Source organism: Dermacentor variabilis, unplaced genomic scaffold, assembly GCF_050947875.1.
Source record: "Dermacentor variabilis isolate Ectoservices unplaced genomic scaffold, ASM5094787v1 scaffold_12, whole genome shotgun sequence".
NCBI lineage: Eukaryota > Metazoa > Arthropoda > Arachnida > Ixodida > Ixodidae > Dermacentor > Dermacentor variabilis.
Window position 1 is genome coordinate 12,329,670 of NW_027460280.1, and position 19,565 is coordinate 12,349,234.

Here is a 19,565-nt window from a genome sequence, read left to right on the forward strand (position 1 = left end):
GCGAGAATAGCTGCACGTAGCTATTTAGTACACTGTAGCCAGTGGCATAGCCAGAAATTTTGTTCGGAGGGGGGAGGGAGTGGGGGTTGAAGCTCGGCCTCCTCCTTATAGAATTTGTCAAGGGATCAAATACACGAATACTAACTGCATTTCCATTGCCAAAAATACTGCAAACGAATTTTTGAGCACGACCCACTGTTTAGACAAGTAAAATATATATATTTTTTTTCATAAAAGAATATGCTCGTATGTCCCAAAAATTGTGCCCAAAATAATGGATATCAATGCTTCCGAGTTTTTTGTCTATTTAATAAGTAAAGAAAATATCACACGAACTTTAGAACTATATCAGTCGGAAGCCAGCAAAGCAGTGCATGCCGCTGATATAAAAAATGTAAAGGCCATGAAATGAACAAGTAGAGGAGAAATATTTTAATGAAACTTTCGTATTCAAGAACTTAGTTTAGATATTTGTGCATATGCAACGGTAAGGGAAAATCTAAATGACACTGTCCTTTGTTACAATGTATTAGGAAGGAGCAGCTAGCTGTCACGGGTTGTGTATTGTTTGCACCTGAATTATAGTCGCAACAGAGAGCACATATAAAAAGCAGGAGTTCTGCAAAATATACCAAGGGCGAGTCAAATGATAGTGAGCCAATGCAAATATATGACAAACGGGGTACTTTACTTGGGGTTGCTGCGTCAACATGTCTCTAACTGACCCTCTCACGTCATCGTTCCAACACGAATCTGGTTCCCTTGAGCTGTTTTTTCAATTTCCCCAAATTGCGTAAGTCACAAGGCGACAGGTCTGGGCTGCATGGCAGATGTTGTAGCGTATCCCACTTGAACTTTGCCACATTTGTGTTAACCACATTAACAATGTGGGGACGGGCATTGTCGTGAAGCAAGATGATCTAATTCTTCAACTCTTCAATACACGCAGCCGATCTGGTGTTTCACAATATCGGAAACGATTAACAGTCTCTCCACGTTTAGCAAATTTGTTCAGTAATGGACCCTGATGATCGAAAAGAAAGTCAACCACACTCTTCAGGTGGAAATGACGGCCTTTGCTTTCTTATGGGATGGCGAATTTGAATGTTTCCACTGTAAGCGTTGCCGTCGTGTTTCAGGCTCGTAATAGTGGCACCATGATTCACCCCCGGTGACAATTTCAGGCAAGTCACCCTCATTCTGATACCGGATCAGATGAGTCAAAGCAGCACCGAACGTCTCAGTCTTCTGGTCGTGGTACAAGACATTGGGCATCCATTGTGCATGCAACAGCCGATAACCGAGATGTTCATGAATTGTGGCGTGAACCGAACCGTGACTGATGTTCACATACTCTGCCAGTTCACCGATGCTTATCCTCCGTTCTTGTCTAGTCTGCTCATCTACCTTTGCAATTCTGTTGGGGAGGATTGCACGGTGGCTTTGGCTCGGTCTTGGATCGTCTTTGAAAATTTCACGTCCTTCTTTTAACCGTTTGCTCCAACGCTTCACAGTGGCCAATGACATGCAATGTTCAACGTACACGGCAGCCATACGGCATGCCTTGCAGATAATGAACCGAACCATTATTGCACGGTGTGGGTTGGCTCACTTTCATTTGACGCGCCCTCGCATATTAGAATTGCGAAGATACAATGGAATATACAAATTTGAAGATGCAGCTTGATAAAAAACAAAAAGTGTCGCTGGAAACGAAGTTCACTGCACGTATACACAAAACCTAGCAACAAAGTATCTATATATGCGTATAAGTCTCCAATAAATCTACGTATCTAAGAAAAAGTCACCATATATAATGCGTCTAACAAGGCAAATAAATATGTTGGGCAATCACAGATTCACAGATCACAGAATCCTAAGGCCCGACCCCTCTACCCCTTCCCTTTACTCCCCGACGTATTGCGCGCGATGGAAGGCGGCCCGCTTCGGTCCCCGCTTTTCTCCCTTGCGCACACAAGACTGAGCCACCATCGTCGGCTCATCCATGCGACCCCCCCCCCCCCATGCTTTCATTTGCACATGTAGCATACGGTGCGCGGTCACGATGTTATCACCCATGAACTTTATACGGAACATGAGGGCGATGAGTGAGTGAGTGAGTGAAGTAACTTTATTTTGGTCCAGAGAAGACGCAGGGAAGACCCCGCGCCACCCGGCTAGTCCCACGTAGGGACCGCCAAGCCCAGCTTGATGGCCCGATCACGGGCACTCTGGACGGCCAGGGTTTGGTCGTTGAGTTCGGGGCTGCCCAAGAGCGCAGCCCACCTATCCTCGTTGAAGGAGGAGCCGATGGCTTCACACTCCCACAACACATGGTCCAATGTTGCCCTCAGTCCACAGGCAGGGCAGTCCGCACTGATATATCTTTCAGGGTATATGGCATGAAGAACCGTGAGGTTAGGGTATGCACAGGCTTGTAGAAGTCGAAGGGTAACCGCCCGCGCCCTACATAAGGCGGGGTGCGGGAGGGGGAAGACCCGTCGTGACAGATAGTAGTGCGTGGTGATCTCATTAAACGTAAGCAAGGGTTCCCCGCGGGGCTGGGCGACTGCTGAGGCGGCGCGGTCAGTGAGTCCTCGCGCGGCCTCGTGTGCGCCCTCGTTAGGGTTAGAGGGAGAACCCTCAATCGACCCCAAGTGAGCGGGAAACCAAATGAGAGAATGCGGAGAGATACTTTTGGCGCTTTGCAGAATGCGGAGGGCCTGGGGGGAGACCATGCCGGTTTGGTAGGCCTTAATGGCTGCCTTGGAATAACTATATATTGCCTCTCTGCGACCATCGAGCACAGCCAGCGCGATTGCAACCTGTTCGGCTACCACGGGCCTCGAAGTGCGTACCGTAGCGCTGCAAGTGAGCCTTGAATTGGAGTCTACGATGGAGATGTCGAATGCCTCTTGTTGGACATATGCCGCGGCATCCACGAAGCTTGCCTCAATGTGGTTATTGCGGACATGCTCGAGTAGAGCTGTACCCCTGGCCCGACATCTGCCGACGTTGTTTGCGGGGTGCATATTGCGGGGAAGGGGCGCGATGTGCAGGTGAGACCTGATGTCGCTGGGAATCCGCATGGCGTCGGGGCACTGGTCGACAGGATTGAGGCCCATCTCGCCGAGTAACTTGCGGCCCGTCGAGGTGCCGGATAGCCTGAGCAGCTGTGAGTACTCTTGTGCCTCGATAATTTCTTCGAGCGTGTTGTGGACTCCGAGCTTCAACAGGTTTTCGGTGTGAGTGCTTGCAGGTAAGCCGAGGGCGAGCTTAAAGACCTTTCTGATGAGTGAATTGAGCTTGTTCTTCTCTGCAACATGCCAATTATGCATGGCCGCCGAGTATGAAAGGTGGCAGAGAACAAAAGCATGTATAATGCGGATGAGGTTGTCTTCCTTGATTCCCCGGTGCCTGTTGGCGATCCTCCGAATGAGGCCGAGAGCACTCTCCGTCTTGGCGGTGATCTTTCTGAGTGCGGTTCCATTGGCACCGTTAGACTCGATATACATCCCCAATATTCGGAGTGAGTCGACTCTGGGCACCGGGGACCCGTCACCAGTGAAAAGCCGTATTTCGCTTTCGGACGCCGGTTTCCAATCGCGATGGCCGCCGCCTCTGGGTCTTTTCTTGTAGAGAAGTAGCTCAGATTTCGATGGAGAACATCTGAGCCCAGTGGGGCGGAGGAAGCGCTCGGTCGCATCGATGGCGCTCTGCATGGCGGCTTCAACTTGGCCGTCACTCCCGCCGACGCACCAGATGGTGATGTCATCTGCGTAGATGGTATGGTTGATTCCTTGAATCTTCGTGAGCTCCTTAGAAAGTCCGATCATTGCGATGTTAAATAATGTTGGCGAGATGACTGAGCCCTGAGGCGTGCCGCGTGAACCAAGGGTGATCTCTTGCGAAAGGTATCCTTCGATCTTGAGCTTGGCAGTTCTCTGGCTAAGGAAGGATCGGACGAAGTCGTAGGTCCTCTTCCCGAGTCCGAGGCCGGCAATAGACTGGAGAATGAACTCGTGTGAGATATTGTCGAACGCCTTCTGCAGGTCTAATCCAAGGATGGCTCTGGTATCACCCGTGCTCCGGTCAATGATCTGATGCTTTATCAGCTTCATGGCGTCCTGTGTCGAGAGGCCGGCTCTGAAACCAATCATATTGTGGGTGTACATGTCATTGGCCTCGATGTGCACCTTGAGCCGGTTGAGCAGGGCATGCTCTGCAACCTTACCGACACACGACGTCAGGGAAATTGGTCTTAGATTCTCTATTCCTGGTGCTTTACCGGGTTTGGGGATGAGTACCGTGCAGGCCGCCTTCCACTGTGTGGGGACCTGTCCACTACGCCAGACTTCATTAATCCTCTCAGTGAGGAAGTCGATCGACTCATCATCGAGATTCCTCAGCATCCTGTTAGTGACGCCATCTGGGCCAGGCGCAGATTTGACGTTCAGTGAGAAGAGGACATCTCGGATCTCGGCCGCGGTAAAGTCCTGGACATGAGGGCGATGGCAGGAATGCACCTGTGGTACCCAAATAAATGCTATCGCAACAATGTAATAAGAGTCTCCAGCAACTGTAGCGTTCGGTGGCCCATTACTTCCCGCAAAAGAAGTAACAAAATCGAACTTTCACCATGTGACAATTTGCTGCGCCGCAACAATGTCTTTCTTCTTTTTTTTTCGTGGGGCGGGGCACCGAAATGAAAAAAAAAATGAAGCATATTGGCCACAATCAAATGCCTCCTTTGGGCACCTAATACGCCTCCTTTGGGCACATTCGGACACCAAAAGAATATCGAAGAAAACGTGAGATGCTTGGTCCACCAAGAACCATACTCATAATGCTCAGTATGCTACACCGGCGAGACAAGACTTTCCGAAAAGGTGGCGCTCAAGTGAACGCGTTGCAATCCGTTGAATCCCTGCAGTGATGGCGGCGAGTGACCACTGTTTCTTTACTCGACTGCTAGGTAAAAAGCGTTGAAAACTCTGCCAGGCGAAAATCCCCTCGTCCAGACAAAAACAAACACGCACTGAAGTGCGCTGCGCGGTGGTTGGAGCAATACAAGAAAAACGCATGAGCTCAGGCTGGCTCTGGCAGCCCGAGGGTAGCAAAAACTAGAAAATTGAAGAGGCTCACCGTGTCCTTGCGACTAAAAGTCAAAGTAGAAAAATAAATAAGAACGTAGTTACCCAGGGTGTCTACCAAGTTGACATTTCCAAATTCCCTGAGTTTTCCAGGTTTTCCCTGATTGGTTTTGCTAAATTCCCTAAGTGACACAGAACTTTGTTTTATGTCGAGACAGGCTGACACCACGTCGCCCGATGCAGAGATTCTCAAATAAGCATGTTAAAAAAAAAGTTGCAGCCTCGTCCGAAAGGCGAAGCATCAATCGCGATAGCAAATTAGTAGACAGCTATACGAAGTAAGGCTAGTAGTTTTACCGGCCATATAAATTTGTAACATTTACTTACTAACTAAACTAACAAGCATGGTGTCACGCATACAGAAGAAACTGTGAACACATCTCACTTGATGACCACGGAAAATTGCTGTCACAACGGTGGAGTGGGGAAGCACGGCAGCAGTAATGAGCGAATTGACTTTCGTGCTGCCTCTCGCTTCAACGCGAACTAAGCGTAGGAAACAGCGCACGGCAGACCCTGTCCCCATCGCAGATGGCTTTCAAGATACAGCGGCCCAGTCATGCACGCGCGGCCGCCCTAATTAGAACACCCCCTTCCCCTCACCGCCACCACCATTGCCCACGAGACTGAAGGATCGCCAGCCGTTTGTGCGCAGGTGCGAGCAACAGAGGGTGTGAGAGAGAAAATTGGGGGCTTTTGCTCCTTGAATATACAACTCTGCCTAGACACTATGGAGGAGGTTTCTTAGCACGTGTTGTATTCGTTTGTCCCTAGACATGCCGGCATTGCGGAGTGCGGAGTCCGCCGGCTGCCCGCGCGGTGAGGCAGTGGGCACGGACGCCCCATTTGGTGATCGCTGTCTGAAGGGGCAAGGTTGTATAAGTCGCGGGTCGCTCTTTTCGTCGCGATGATACATGAGATTTTTTACAAGCACTGCTCCAGGAGCTCACATGTAACCGGCAAACGGAGGACTCAGGAGAGCTCTTTAGGTGATAATATAGCAGACAGCGCAGCATCTCCAGGGCACCCAACGGGTAGCGGGGGGATCCAGGCTGGAAGCAAGGCACCCCGTGGGTTGGTGCCGCGGAGGCCGAAGCGTACCAGGGGGTGTTCGCATAAAAAAAAGTGGCTGTCCGCGATAGCGGACATGCCATCTTATACACCCGAGGTACGCGCAGGCCTCGGCGAGCCCCAACCCATGGACCAGTCCGGGTTCTAGCTTTGGTGTCCTGGAGGTGCCGGCAATAATGCGAAACAATGGCACGTTGTTACAATTAGTAAAGTAGACGATTGAATAAGCATAATTACGTCCAACTTGTGACACTAAGCACGAGCACTACCACGCCCCACGACTTCTGCAACAGCAGTAAGAACTTTGCCTCTGAAGGTACATCGGACAGATGTCAACATTCTGGCGCCTGAGGCACTGGTGCTGAGTCAGTCATCGCCACCGGCGGCCTTTCAGCCACTTGCGCTCAACTGACTGAGCACGAGCGCCGCAGCCACGACACAACATGTCCGTAAAAGCGGTCGCCACATCGGGCGTCAGTGCCCACTGCTACACCTATTTTACCGCGCCGGCAGCCAGCGTCCGAGCGTAAACAAACTCGAACCCACTCCGCAATGCCGGCACGCCTAGAGACAAACGCCTACACACATGCGCTAAGCAACCTCCTCTGTAGCGCTTAGGAAGTCATATATTCAAGGAGCAAAAGCACCCAGATCTTCTCTCTCGCGCCCGCTCTTACTGGCGCCTGCCCACAAACAGATGTCGATCCCTTAAATGAACGTCCCGTCCGTTCCCCTGGTGCCCTGCCGGCGACGGTGCACTTCCTCGCCGCTTTCCTCCCTCGAGTGCCCGAGATTGAGCCGCTATCAACGGTTCTAGGCTTTCACTCATAGATACAGCATGCGGGGCACGGCGATGATTTTATCGCCCTTGGACTTTATACGGAGACTCACGGCTATGGCGACGGTAACAACGCACCTGGAGAGTCCATATAATTGCTACTGCAATAATAAAAATGCTTAATCTAGTTTGAATAGTAAGGTGTAATGTTTACTTCATTGAAAAAGAAAACACAAGGAAGGGGTTAGTAAAATGCACAGCAAGTAAAATATTCTCGATAAAAAAATGGTAAAACCCTTTGCAAATTGAGTCGAATATTGTCAAATACGAAAAAAAGGAGGCGCACGTAGAAGCAAATATTTTTCAAAGTGAGCTATATTTATCAAGTGATAGCAACCATTTTGGTTTGAGGCCCGAACTTTCTCACAAGTGATTCTCTCTCAGCAGCTACAAAGTCAACGTCAACCGCTCTGATTTACGCTCAGCTCGCGCACAACGCCCCAATGTTGCGTTTCACTGTTTTAGAGAGTTTATTTCAGTTTGAATGAGGGACACCTGCATCTCGGCGTCAGCCAACACTTTCTGTTTCTCTAGCTCGAGCTGCTTCAAAGATACAGCGACACGCTTCCTTTCTCGTTCGTTCTCGAGTGCGTCGGCACTTACTGTTTTCGTCCTTTCTATCTCCTCCCTCCACCGTGCGTTCACCCCACGGACCATGTGACGCATTCTCTTGGTCACTTCTACGCTGGCAACTCCTCCGGACGATGACACGGCGTCAAAGACGATTCGTTGGGCGACCAGAGATTGTTCCTTCTGATTTTTGACAAGACAGCCCTTGTTAACAGAAAATCTCCGCTCCACAGACGCATTTCCGTGCGAAAGAGAGAGAATCATCTTGGCAAAAGTGAGTAGTTCCTTGTGTGAACCACAGATGCCTGCCCAAAGGGTATCCAGCCGACCCGTGCTCCTGTCAAAATTTTTCAACGCTGCTTGCGCCGAGGCTAAGGAGCACACATGCTTGTAGGACCACATAGCCCGATCAGCTTCTGCTCCGGTCATCCATTGGTGTTCCATCACAATTTTGAGTGCATCAGTGAAACGCCTTTCCCCTAGCTCAGGAATCAGCGCGCACGTGGGATTTAGAGAGGACGATCCCCTTGTCAGCTTAAATTTCAACGGCGACCTTTCAGCTATTTTTTTGGCGCAGTTCTTTATGAAAGCAGAGCAGTCCCTTCTGAACTCAAAAATAGTACCATCTGAAAGTTTTGGGGCCTTTTGGAGCGCATTCTTCAAAGCAAAGCCAAGGTCGATCTTGGGCGTCGCAAGAACGTTCGCATGCTGGTCCCTGTCAACCTTTATCAACTTCAACGGACTGTCTGCTGCCATCATCACTTCTTTCTTCACTATTCTACTCATTAGTGATCGCAGAAGATTTTCCAATGCTCTACCAAGAAATGGAAGCATAGGCGAATTCGTCTGGAACTGAGCCAAGAATGGCTGCAATTCTTCCGCGATACAAAGCATAAAAGTTAGCTTTGCATACAACAGAGGATCGTGGATGGATGTTTAAACGACGTTGTAACTGGCGTTGGTCGGTCGCTTGTTCTCGTTTCGACACGACTCAACGTACACCTTTAGGTAAGGCAGGACCTCAAGAGCCCTCGAAATTACACGAACATTTTCAAGCCATCGCACAGAGCAAAACGTCAAAGGGTAAATGTTGCTCCCGGTAATGCGTGCGTATTCAGCACGTCGGGCAGGTACGCATTTAAATAAATTGTACATAGCCCGGAGAAATTCCACAAGTTGCCACCCTGTTGCCGCATGTTCGGTTTTGAATGCGCCGTTCACTACATGAAGGCCATAGCTTCCAACGTCGAGAATTTGGCGGCCGTCATTGGGTTCCCACAGTTTTTGCTTGATCTCACGGACAAACTTCATGTTTACGTTTAGCCCGTCCATTGATACCTGAAGAATTTTCTAACGTGAGAGTCCATCAGTGGCACTCTTAAATGCAGACACCAATTCTTCAGCTCGTGTGTGCCCAAGAAAGCATGACGTCAGGTAGCGTGTTTTCACGCTTCCCTGCGCATCCAACCAAAAGTGAACCAACACGTCCATTTGCTCCTTTTGTGCAACTTTGTTTAACGATTCGTCAAACGCTAAGACAAGGTAGGAGACTTGGTAAAATTCCGACACGAGGCTCTCTCTAAAGAGAGGTGCGAGGCCATAGACAATAGTATATCCCACCTTATCTTTGCCAAGCTGCACTTTCTTGGCAGTAGCTGATGATCGGAACATCAACGGGAACAAAGAAGCCGATGTCGCGGCAGCACGGAATGACGTGTGCGTCATGAAAGCATTGAGACACCACATCACCTCAGCATTTGTCACTTCTGTGTCACGTTGAAAAATATCCTTTGCCGCACGCTCGGGTTGGATGTCCGTAGCTGTGGTCGAAGCAGATGAAAGCGGCGCAAAACCTGACGCCACTGACCCTGCTTTGATCACAACAGCGCCCGACGGCTCACTTGCTGGCGGCGTAAGAAACGAAGCTACAGAAGGTGTCCTCTCCGTTTGCAGCGAGTTGGTGCTTCCTACTTACAGCGTGACTTGTCACCACTCTTCTTCCCATGTTGCTCAGCAAAAAATGCTTTCTGCATAGTGTACAGTACGCCACGCTCGCATTATTTTCGATGGGCCTAACCCAGGCAGCAAACTCGCAATGTTTCGGATTCATCCAGCCCTGGATGAAAGTACACTTGGATGCGCTCATACTTGTCGCACCAAACAAAGCTTGCCGGCTGCACCACTGCAGTAACTAAACCAAGTCGGGTCAGAACGGGGTCACTAAAACTGAAAAAAAAAAAAAAAAAAGAAACGCGAGACAGTTCGATACTTTGTACCTCTGCTGGCGTCGGCAGATCGCAGCAACGTTACGGCAGGGCGCGAAGCTACAGTCGCCCTCTGCTTTGCCACCTGCGTCCCACGCGTGCCACCCTGAGTTTTCCCCGAGTTTTTCTAGACTATTCGAATTCCCTGAGAATTCCCAGTTTTCTTGGTTGGTAGACACCCTGTTACCTTAGCTTTACTGGCTTTAGTGTCTTGACATGGATGATTTCGCGCAGGTGAAAAAATTGTTGATATTCTTTTCTTTGACATGATGGCACAAATGAACCACCACAACGCTTTGTCTCATCGGACCTAGCTGCGTGCTTTGTCGACTTGTCTGATAGTGTGTTAATTTGGCTTGTCTCTTTGTATGGTCCGATGTACGAATTTAGAAAAGCTAACGCAAATTTGGCATCAAATGTTTATAACAACATCAAACCCGCAAAGTTTCGGAATTGAAAATCTAAAGCATGACTTTGAAAGTGTCAATGCACCTTTCGTATCAAATGTTTATGAGAACTTTAGAGCCATAAATCCATGCGCTCCGTAGATTCCACGGCCTCCGCGAGATACCGCAACGAGCCCGCTCGCCATCAAAACGCCCTTGAAACTTTGTGCTCAGATGGGGCTCCTTGCATCATGTGACTCCCGGTGCATGGGTATCGCCGCGAAATCGAGTCCGAGTTTGCAATGTTCGTGCTGAAATGTCTTTTCGAGCGTGACAAAGCCATTCTAGACAAAATCCAGAATGATTTCCGGCGCCGGAGGTTGTATGGTCGGCGGTGCATGACAGCTTGAAAAAATTTCAAGAAGGGGGAGGGGGGGGAGGCTGAAGTCCCATAAGAACCCCTCCCCCCACCTTCGGCTATGCCCCTGACTCTAGCATAGGTAAGGGATGAGACACTGTGAGCTCAACCATAAGCCGAAGGATAGCCTCCGAGCAAGTTTGGCGCATCAAACGCGCCAACAGAAGAAGTAGTACCATCTCTGTTAACATCTGCAATCAAATTTGAACTGCGTCCCACGGTGACGTTCAGCAGGTGGTGCGATATCTAAGGCAAGTGATGGCATCATTGTATGCAAGGTGGCGCAACCATCACCACAGTTCCCCGATAATAAAAGAGGCGCACATGACGTAAGGCAGTCAGTGCGGTTCTCGCCCCTACTATGATATGCGAGTGTTTCCTGGCCCATTTACGTGCTTTGAGGCTGGTCTTCACAAGTGGCGATAAGGGTGGGATTATTTCAGCCTACGCAGCAGCAACACCGACACTACCTACAGCTATGCCAGCAACTATTGGGAAACTGGAAGCTTTCGAAGCAGCAGCCACGGATTGGATGAAGTATCATGAGTGAGTAGAGCGTTACTTTGCAGTCAATGATGTGCCAGAAGAAAAGAAGACAGCCGTGTTCCTCAAATGCTGTGGAACAGGAACGCACTCACTCCTGCAGACCCTAGTTGCGCTGCAGAAACCTGCGGACGAGAATTTGGATACAATACTTACGATACTCAATGAGCATTACACACCGAAAGTGTCGGAATTTGTGGCAACCTTCAGGTTCTTCTCAAGGCACAGACCTGACGATGAGCCAGTAAGACGATGAGCAAAACGAGAACAAAGTGAAAGCGGGAGCACACGTTTCGACATGTGACTTGTCTTCTTCAAGGCGACATGAGCTTTCCTCGCCACAGTATATATAGGTGCGGTTCGTCTGGGGAAAGGGGGTAAAGTGGGTGGGGGCGGCAACGAGCAAAGGTGTGTTAGTGACGAGGGTGTAGAATTGAGAATCAAGGAGTGCTAGGCACAAGGCCAGCGACACGGCCATTTGTTACTCACATGTCAACGGGCGTGCTTCAGCCGGCGTGTCAACGGCATGCACAGCAGCCCTCTATTACCTGTTTCACTGTTACCTGTTTATTGTCCTGTTTCGCCTATATACTGTTTCTTACAGGATATCGGGGAAACGGGACAATCAATGAACATAAGACCAAACGGACATCGCACGTACACAGCTAAAAAGCTTCCAAAAGCCGTCGCCGAGCACTTCCACCAACCAGGTCATAACTTTGATGAACCTAAACTTTACACGTTACAAATTTCCGATCTGAACGAGAAAGAAACTACAGAGAATCATACCTTAGCCACAAGTTAAAGGGACACTGAGGGTTACTATGAAGTCAAATTAAAGTGATAAAGCAATGCTCTAGAACGTCTAAGGCGTCAATATAATCGCAAACAGAGCTTTAGTAACCGAGAAATTGAAGTAAATGCATGACACGACTTGAGACCCCCCCAGCGATATTCCAGTACTAGCCCGATGACGAAGGCACTCCTCATCATAATTGATGTCACTAGTACTCAACTACTCGTATTAAAAAGATCATTTCACATGGTCATAAAACGGAAGAAAATGCTACTTGTCTACTTCTGTTCGATTCTAAGAAAAAATAACATTTTGACGTTACCCTTGAGTAGTATGGGTGGTCGAAAGGTTTCGTTTTTGCTCGACTCTGCGCCGCGCGCGCTTTGGAGTTTCAGTTGTTCCGTTATCGCGTCATGCTGTGCTGGTTCTGCTGGCTTTCAAAACTTGCATTTGGAACAAGCAGCGAGCATGCCACGTTGATGTCGTAGGATGCGTGAACGGCCCGCGGAATTTGGCCAAGGGCAGTTGCAGCGGCGGATCCAACGTTACTCATCACTGTGTGCTAACGAGTGAACCTCTCCGTCCGAAGCGGTTAAGTACCGTACCTCTGCCACAGTGCATTGGCAAAGAGCCAAAAAATCACTTAGTGTGCTTGCTGCACTTTCGTCCAGAGGATTACGACTTCAACGCCGACTTACTGAAGTCGTGTGGAGTGCCTTTCAAAGCAATGCTTTCCCGTAGTGCTGTTCCGTCGGTCTTGCCTGCATTCTCCGACGCACAAGAACAACTGCAGGTCGAAGATGAGGCGGTGAGTGTGGCATTTGGTTTTTACGAAAAAAAAGCTACAAATGTGCGAATATGTACAGTCATGACATACAGTTGCCGTCGTAGTAGTACGCAACGACGCCGGCAGCGCGAGCCCTCAGCAGCAAGTCACGTTCATCAGTGCTTAAGGGGGGACGCGGCCCTGGAAAACCGAACAATCGCGAAAAAGTCGATTTTTGAAAAACCATATTTTTGGGTTGTATGTCTCATAAACTACCCGTTCTGCAATTATCAGCACCTAATTGAACCTCAAAGTACCAAAAAAACGCTACTTTTGAGGCCACCGCAAACCACAAAACACGCGCAAATGCTGAAATGAAGTCAAACTTCGCGCGCGCGCCATTCCCGGCCTTTGCGGCCTGCCCGCGCCATCTTGCTGTCGTTTTGACCGTAAATTTTTTGTCTCTGTTTTGCCGCCTTGCAAAATGGCATTGTAGGAGCGGTTGAGGTGCTATTGGCATTTTCCCGCGATGCAATGCGGAGCGCTGATTGGCCGGAGCAGCACGTTCAAATCCCGCAGGCTCTAGCCTGCGGGATTTGAACGCGCTTCTGAACGGCATCTTAAGGGGGGACGCGGGTCTTGAAACGGCAAAAAATCACAAAAAAGTCGATTTTCGGAAAAGTGCATTTTCGCTACGTTTATACATTCAAGAATCCCTCCGCGAAATCTAGAAGCTAAATTTAATCGGAAAATAATAAAAAATCGCGCTTAAAGGGGCCAGGGTGAACGCGAAATCAGCAAAATTTGGTCAAAAATGTTCAAACTTCGCGCCGTCACCATTTGCGAACGCGGTGGCCGATGGCCGCCATCTTGCGCTTGTTTTGAAGCTGTTTTCTTTGTGCGCATTTTGCACCAGTTCAAAATGGCGTCGGTGAAGGGAAACCGACGCTATCGCGTCATTTCTGGAGGATGCGTCCGTGCCGCCGATTGGCCAAAGCGCGCACACCCCCCGCGCGCCTCGCTCCTATTGGTCCGGTGCTCGTCGGCGCGCGCTCGACCGCTCACGCGGCTCGCTACATTTGTTTATCTCTGGTTTCATCGCGCCGCTGTCTACGTTTGTTCAGCCGCTTGCTTCGCGACGTTTGATAAGATGCTCATTTCGCTGCCCGAATGGCTGGAAAAAGATAGTCGTCTCAAGGCTACTACGCGTGAAGCGGCTGTGGAATGCGCGACGGAAGGCGGCTAGGCCTGTCATACTCGCGGAGTTGCCGGTTGCTGGTCTGCCTGGACATTCTACCGGATCGAGTTCCGAGCTGCAAACTGGCACGTCTAGCGTCAACACTTCGTCCGCCCACGCCACGCGTATTGGCACAGATCGTGCAGGCACCGTTTCCTTCACGACTGAAGAAAGTAGCGAGCGCGCAGCGAGCGCCGGAAAACGTCCGGAGCGCCGGACCTTCGAAGTGCGAACTCCAGCAAGAAGCCTCTTTGAGCACAAGGAAGCTGGCCAAAAAGCGGCAAAAAGATAGGATGTATCCAGATTATGCCCCTGGTGAATTTCCTTGAGATTTTATTGGTATGTTCTCAATAAAGATGTTGCAGAATGTTTTTCCTTGATTTCTCAAAACAACAATACCGACAGACTTCCAATTTTGGAGGTAAAATAGCTTCTGTCCTATTTCAGCTATCAACATAATTTTTTTTTTGCCAGAAAGATAAATGTATGCAGTAAGCAATATGCACCTTTTCAAAGCAGCACTCTTTTTAAAAAGCTTTTGAAATGGGTCACATGCTTGACATGTCAAGATGGCATTTTTTTCTCACAACTTTGATGAACTCTAACTCTTGCTCAGATTAGCCTAGAACATTGAATAATACCTTATGGCACTCCCTGAACATCCTAGATAGTCTTTATACTCAAATTACTGTGTTAGGGTTTTCTGTTTAGATGCTAATTTTCCTCCAAACAAAGGACTCAGCTTATACAATGTATTTAGAGTATATCAGAAACTACTTATCCTGTGGCAAAATTAATTATATTTTTAGAATCTGCATATTAAAATACACAAAGTGTGAAAATTTCGTTCAGATCTGTCCACAAATAAAAAAGTTGTATTTCAAGTGTAGCCTCCCCCCTTAAAAGGCTCTTTAGCTCCCTGTGATATCTATCAAGGGATCATCACAGTGAATTTCAGCTTCCTGCGATATCCTGGCATTTCTCCAGGCTCTTCCTCAGGCATATACATGAACCACCTAGCTAGACCTCAATAACTCTGGAACTAATAAACACGTGTTCATGAAACTTTGCAGTTCCTCATAGTTCGGTGGTGTGTACGTACCCTGAAAGTTTCGTACCGATATCCTAAAAAATAAAAAAGTCCGGTATCCAGGGTAGCCTCCCCCCTTAAATCGCTGAAGTCGAGCCCAGCATCGTGAGCCAATGTGTCGTTGCCAGGGTCGTCCATTGCAACGAGCGTCAAAGTTGGTGTCATAAAATAAAGAATAAGCTTATCGTCACGCGCTTTCCCTTCCACTAGCCACCATAGTTCCGCTTTCGCGCTGCTGTCGCTCTGTCTTGGCTCTGTTTCTGTCTGTGCGTTTCGCGCAGAAGAGCCATAGCGCCGTTTTACTCACCGACAGCGAAACGTCACTATGAGACCATGACGTCACCACTCCTCTATCGGAGGGCAGGCGATTTGAACTGCGCTAGAGGTACGCGGATGCTTAAGAATGCATTTGCTCTTAAAATAAGTACCTTCTTCGCCTGAAACAAGCGTTTCGAGGTTTCTGGGATGGTATTTCAACAGTCCACGTTGACTTAATATTAACCTTTAGTGTCCCTTTAAAGATACTGCAACCAATAGGCACAGAAGGAAGGAAGGAAGGAAGGAAAGAAAGAGAAAAGCAGAAGGCTGGGAGGTTAACCAGAATAATGTGCGGTTGGCTACCATACACCAGGGGAATGGGAAAGGAGAAAACAAAGATGACATGGAGAAAGAGGAGGGAAGGAAAGAAGGAAATTAGCGGTGAGTTTGCTGACGCATGTGGTCTAATAGTACTTGCACCAATAGTCACAGACATTCACAAAAGCCTGTCATCCTCAAGAAGCACAAAAGTGCCTTCACGGGCCGACAAGCGATGGGGCGGTGTTCCAGCAGCACCTGCACGGAAAGCAGCAGATTGTCCAGTTTTTGGAAAGCGTTAGCAAGTTCTTGTCTTTCTGGGGCATATCGTGGACAGTGGCACAGCAGGTGGTCAATATTTTCTTCGGTGCCACAAACCTCGCATGCTGCACTGTCGGTCCCTCCAATTAACGTAGAGTATTCCTTTGTGACGGCCACTCCTAACCAAAGACGACAGAGAAGGGTAGCTTCACATCAAGAAAATCTGAACGGAGGCTGGAATTGCAGTGAGGGGTTTAATCGATGCAGTCGTACAAGTCTTAAGTTTGGCAAGTTCCACTCGGCCAACGAGAGACTGCGTACCAGTTGTTGAAGCTGCTTTGCGGCGTCTGTCCTCGAAAGCGGAATGAGAACGCTGTGCTCTTCTTGATGTGATGTGTGAGCAGTGTTATCAGCGGAATCATTGCCACTGATTCCCTAATGGCCAGATACCCATTGAAAGACAACCTCGTTGGACGTGATGATGAAGTTTCACCATCACGCATAAACGTTTCAAAGAGAGCTTCAGGATCTATTCGCTATGCTAAATTTCAAGATACAGGCAACAACACTTAGTTTGTTTTTTTTAGTGTTTTCTTTCTTTTATTTATTCCATTTCGATTATTTTTTTTTTCCACGAGCACTGGTTTCTGCTGCTCTTTCTATTATCTTTTTCAGAGACACAATAGTCCACGATAGCCCACGACCACCAGCGAAACAGGTAATAGAGGGCTGCTGTGCATGCCGTTGACACACCAACTGACACACGGCCGTTGACACGTGATTGACAGACGGCCATGTCCCTGGCCTTGTGCACAGCGCTCCTTTATTCTCAATTCTACACCCTCAGCGCTAACACACCTTCGCTCGTTGCTGTACCCACCCGCCTTACGCCCTCTCCCCTTTAGAAGAACCCCACCTATATATACTGTGGCGAGGAATGCATATGTCGCCTTGAAGAAGACAAGTCCACTTGTCAAAACGCTGACTCCTGCTTTCACATTGTTCTCGTTTTGCTCATCGTCTTGAATTTCCATCTCCCGCCTTCCCCGTGTTTTTCCTGGATGAACCAGTGAGCGATATTATTGCAGCATTAGAAAAACTAGCAGATGACTGCAACTTCGGAATATTCCGCGAAAGGATGCTTTGGGATCAGATTGTCTCAGGTATCAACGATGTCCCCGTGGAGACACGGTTATTGGAGACCACTAACTTCAAGTTTGGGACGGCAAAGAATACGGTTGTTGCTATCGAGGCACTGAGAAAAGATGCTCGAGCCTTAGGCATGCAAGAGATGGCTGAACCTACCGGACTGACACTGGCAGCTACCAAATTTGTGACGTCCAGGTGGTAGAATAGCTGTTTCCACTGTGGAGGGAATCATCCAGCATATCACTGCAGATTCATCAAAAGCGTGTGCTACAAGTGCGGAAAGAAGGGTCATATAGCCAGAGTCTACAAAGCAGGCAATGCACAGCCAGGAAGAACCCAGTCGCATGGTATGCAGCAGGTGCACAACACGGACGAGTCTGAAGGACGCGAGGAGCGGCCAGACGAGCAACTAAAAACGTTCGACATGTGGCCACACTATGAGGTAGGGGTGGAGCCCACGCGTATAGAGGTCAGTGTCAATGGCGTCCTGTTAGAAATGGAAATGGATCCAGGAGCCAGTGTGTTGACAAAAGGGTGAGAAGTTAAGTGAACTATTTCGTAAAGCAACATTGCAACCGTCACGAGTGCAACTACAAAGCTTTTTCGGCGACAAGAAACTCGTCATGCGAGTGTATGGAAACGGTGAGGCTAGGCAAACAAGAGAGTACATTGCCATTGTTTCTTGTCAAGGGACCGTGCCCCACATTGTTCGGCAGAAGTTGGATGAAAGAGTTCCAGCTGGGCATTGCCAAACCAGAGGATGTCAATGCAGTAGCATCAGTGGAAGATGTGGTAAGCCAGTTTCATGAAGTTTTTGCCAAAGGCTCGAGACATTCCGTGGTGTTGCAGCCCAGATTACTGTACAGGAGAATGCTAAGCCTAAGTCATTCAAGCCGCGAGTGGTAATGTTCACATTGCGAGATAAAGTTATTCAAGAATTACAGAGAATGGAGCGCAAGGGGAGCAAATGACCAGTCAGGACATCCCAATGAGCAACTCCGATAGTTCCCGTTTTGAAGCAGGATGGGCGTGTGCGACTGTGTAGCGACTTTAAAGCAACGATAAATCCAGTTATGGTATTGGAAACTAACCCGATTCCTTGCACAGAAGAACTGTTCGCCAAAACAACGGGAGGCATAAAGCTCACGAAGCTTTACTTGCAAGATGCATACCAACAGGTTGAGCTGCACTAAGATGCTCTTAAGTATGTCACAATCAACACACCCCAAAGGGTTTATACCAATTTATACAGCTACCTTTTCAAGTCTAATCAGCGCCAGCCATACTTCAGACAGAAATGAAAAACCTTCTACATGATTTAAATCATGTGACTCTATACTTTGAAGATGAGCAAAATGTGAACAAGGTGAATGCAGGAGCCAACGTTTCGACAAGTGGACTTGTGGCTAGCCGGCTAGGCAAGTGGCTAGCCGACAAGTCCCCTTGTCGAAACGTTGGCTCCCGCATTCACCTTGTTCACATTTTGCTCATCGTCTTGAATTTCTATCTCCCGCATTCCCCATCTTTTCTCTGTATACTTTGATGATATTCTTGTAACTGGTGCAGATGACGCTGATCACTGGCCGAATGTGTGCCTGGTTCTGGAGCACCTCAAAGCAGCGGGGCTGCGACTGAAACCATCGAAATGCAAGTTCTAGATTTCTGAAGTGGATGACCTGGGGCACATCATCAGCACAGGGGGCCTTCGCCTGAATTCTTCCAAGACTGAAGCTTTACTAGCAGCTCCCGTGCCCCAGAATGTGAAGGTGCTACAGATTTATTTGGGCTTTGTTAAATACTACAGAAGGTTTACACCTAACCTATCCTCAGTTCTGCATCCCTTAAACTGCTTACTGGTAGCGGGGTCTCCCTGGTGCTGGATGACTAAAGAACAATTGGCCTTCCAAAGAAGCAAGGAACTGCTAGCCTCTAACACAGTCTTGGCACACTTTGATCTAGCAAAGCAGTCAGTCCTGATTTGCAACGCATCACCATATGGTCTCGGCACGCTCCTGGCGCAACGAGAACTTTCTGGGGAAGAACGTCCAGTTGCTTTAGCATTACAAATTTTTGTCGCAGCTGAAAGAAACTGCAGACAACTGGACAAGGAGGCTCTAAGCCCAGTATTTGGCATCATCAAATTCAGAATGTATTTGCGGGGTCGGCACTTCGAAGTCGTCACTGATCATAAGCCATTGGTCGGCTTACTGGGAGTAAGCTCACCAGTTCCTGAGTGTTGCTCTCTGAGGGCACTTCGGTGGGCTCTACTATTGCCTGGGTACCACTACACAATCTCCTACAGGCCCAGCCGCAGCATTGAACATGCGGACGCACTGAGCCGTCTCCCACTACAGACTGAAGAATTTGCCGTAGATGGTCCAGTCGAAGTATTTATGCTCCAAAAGATTTACCCCCATGTACTGTCATCCTGCCTTGAGGCACAAGTC

The 19,565-nt window shown here is 48.7% G+C and overlaps 1 protein-coding gene and 1 pseudogene across 4 annotated transcripts in view; both read right to left on the reverse strand.

Annotated features, from left to right (window-relative positions):
• The window catches only part of SMC3 (structural maintenance of chromosomes 3), a 463,962-nt gene that overhangs the window by 153,336 nt on the left and 291,061 nt on the right, over window positions 1–19,565 (reverse strand). The window lies entirely within an intron of this gene.
• On the reverse strand, window positions 8,396–9,665 carry LOC142566182 (uncharacterized; annotated as a pseudogene).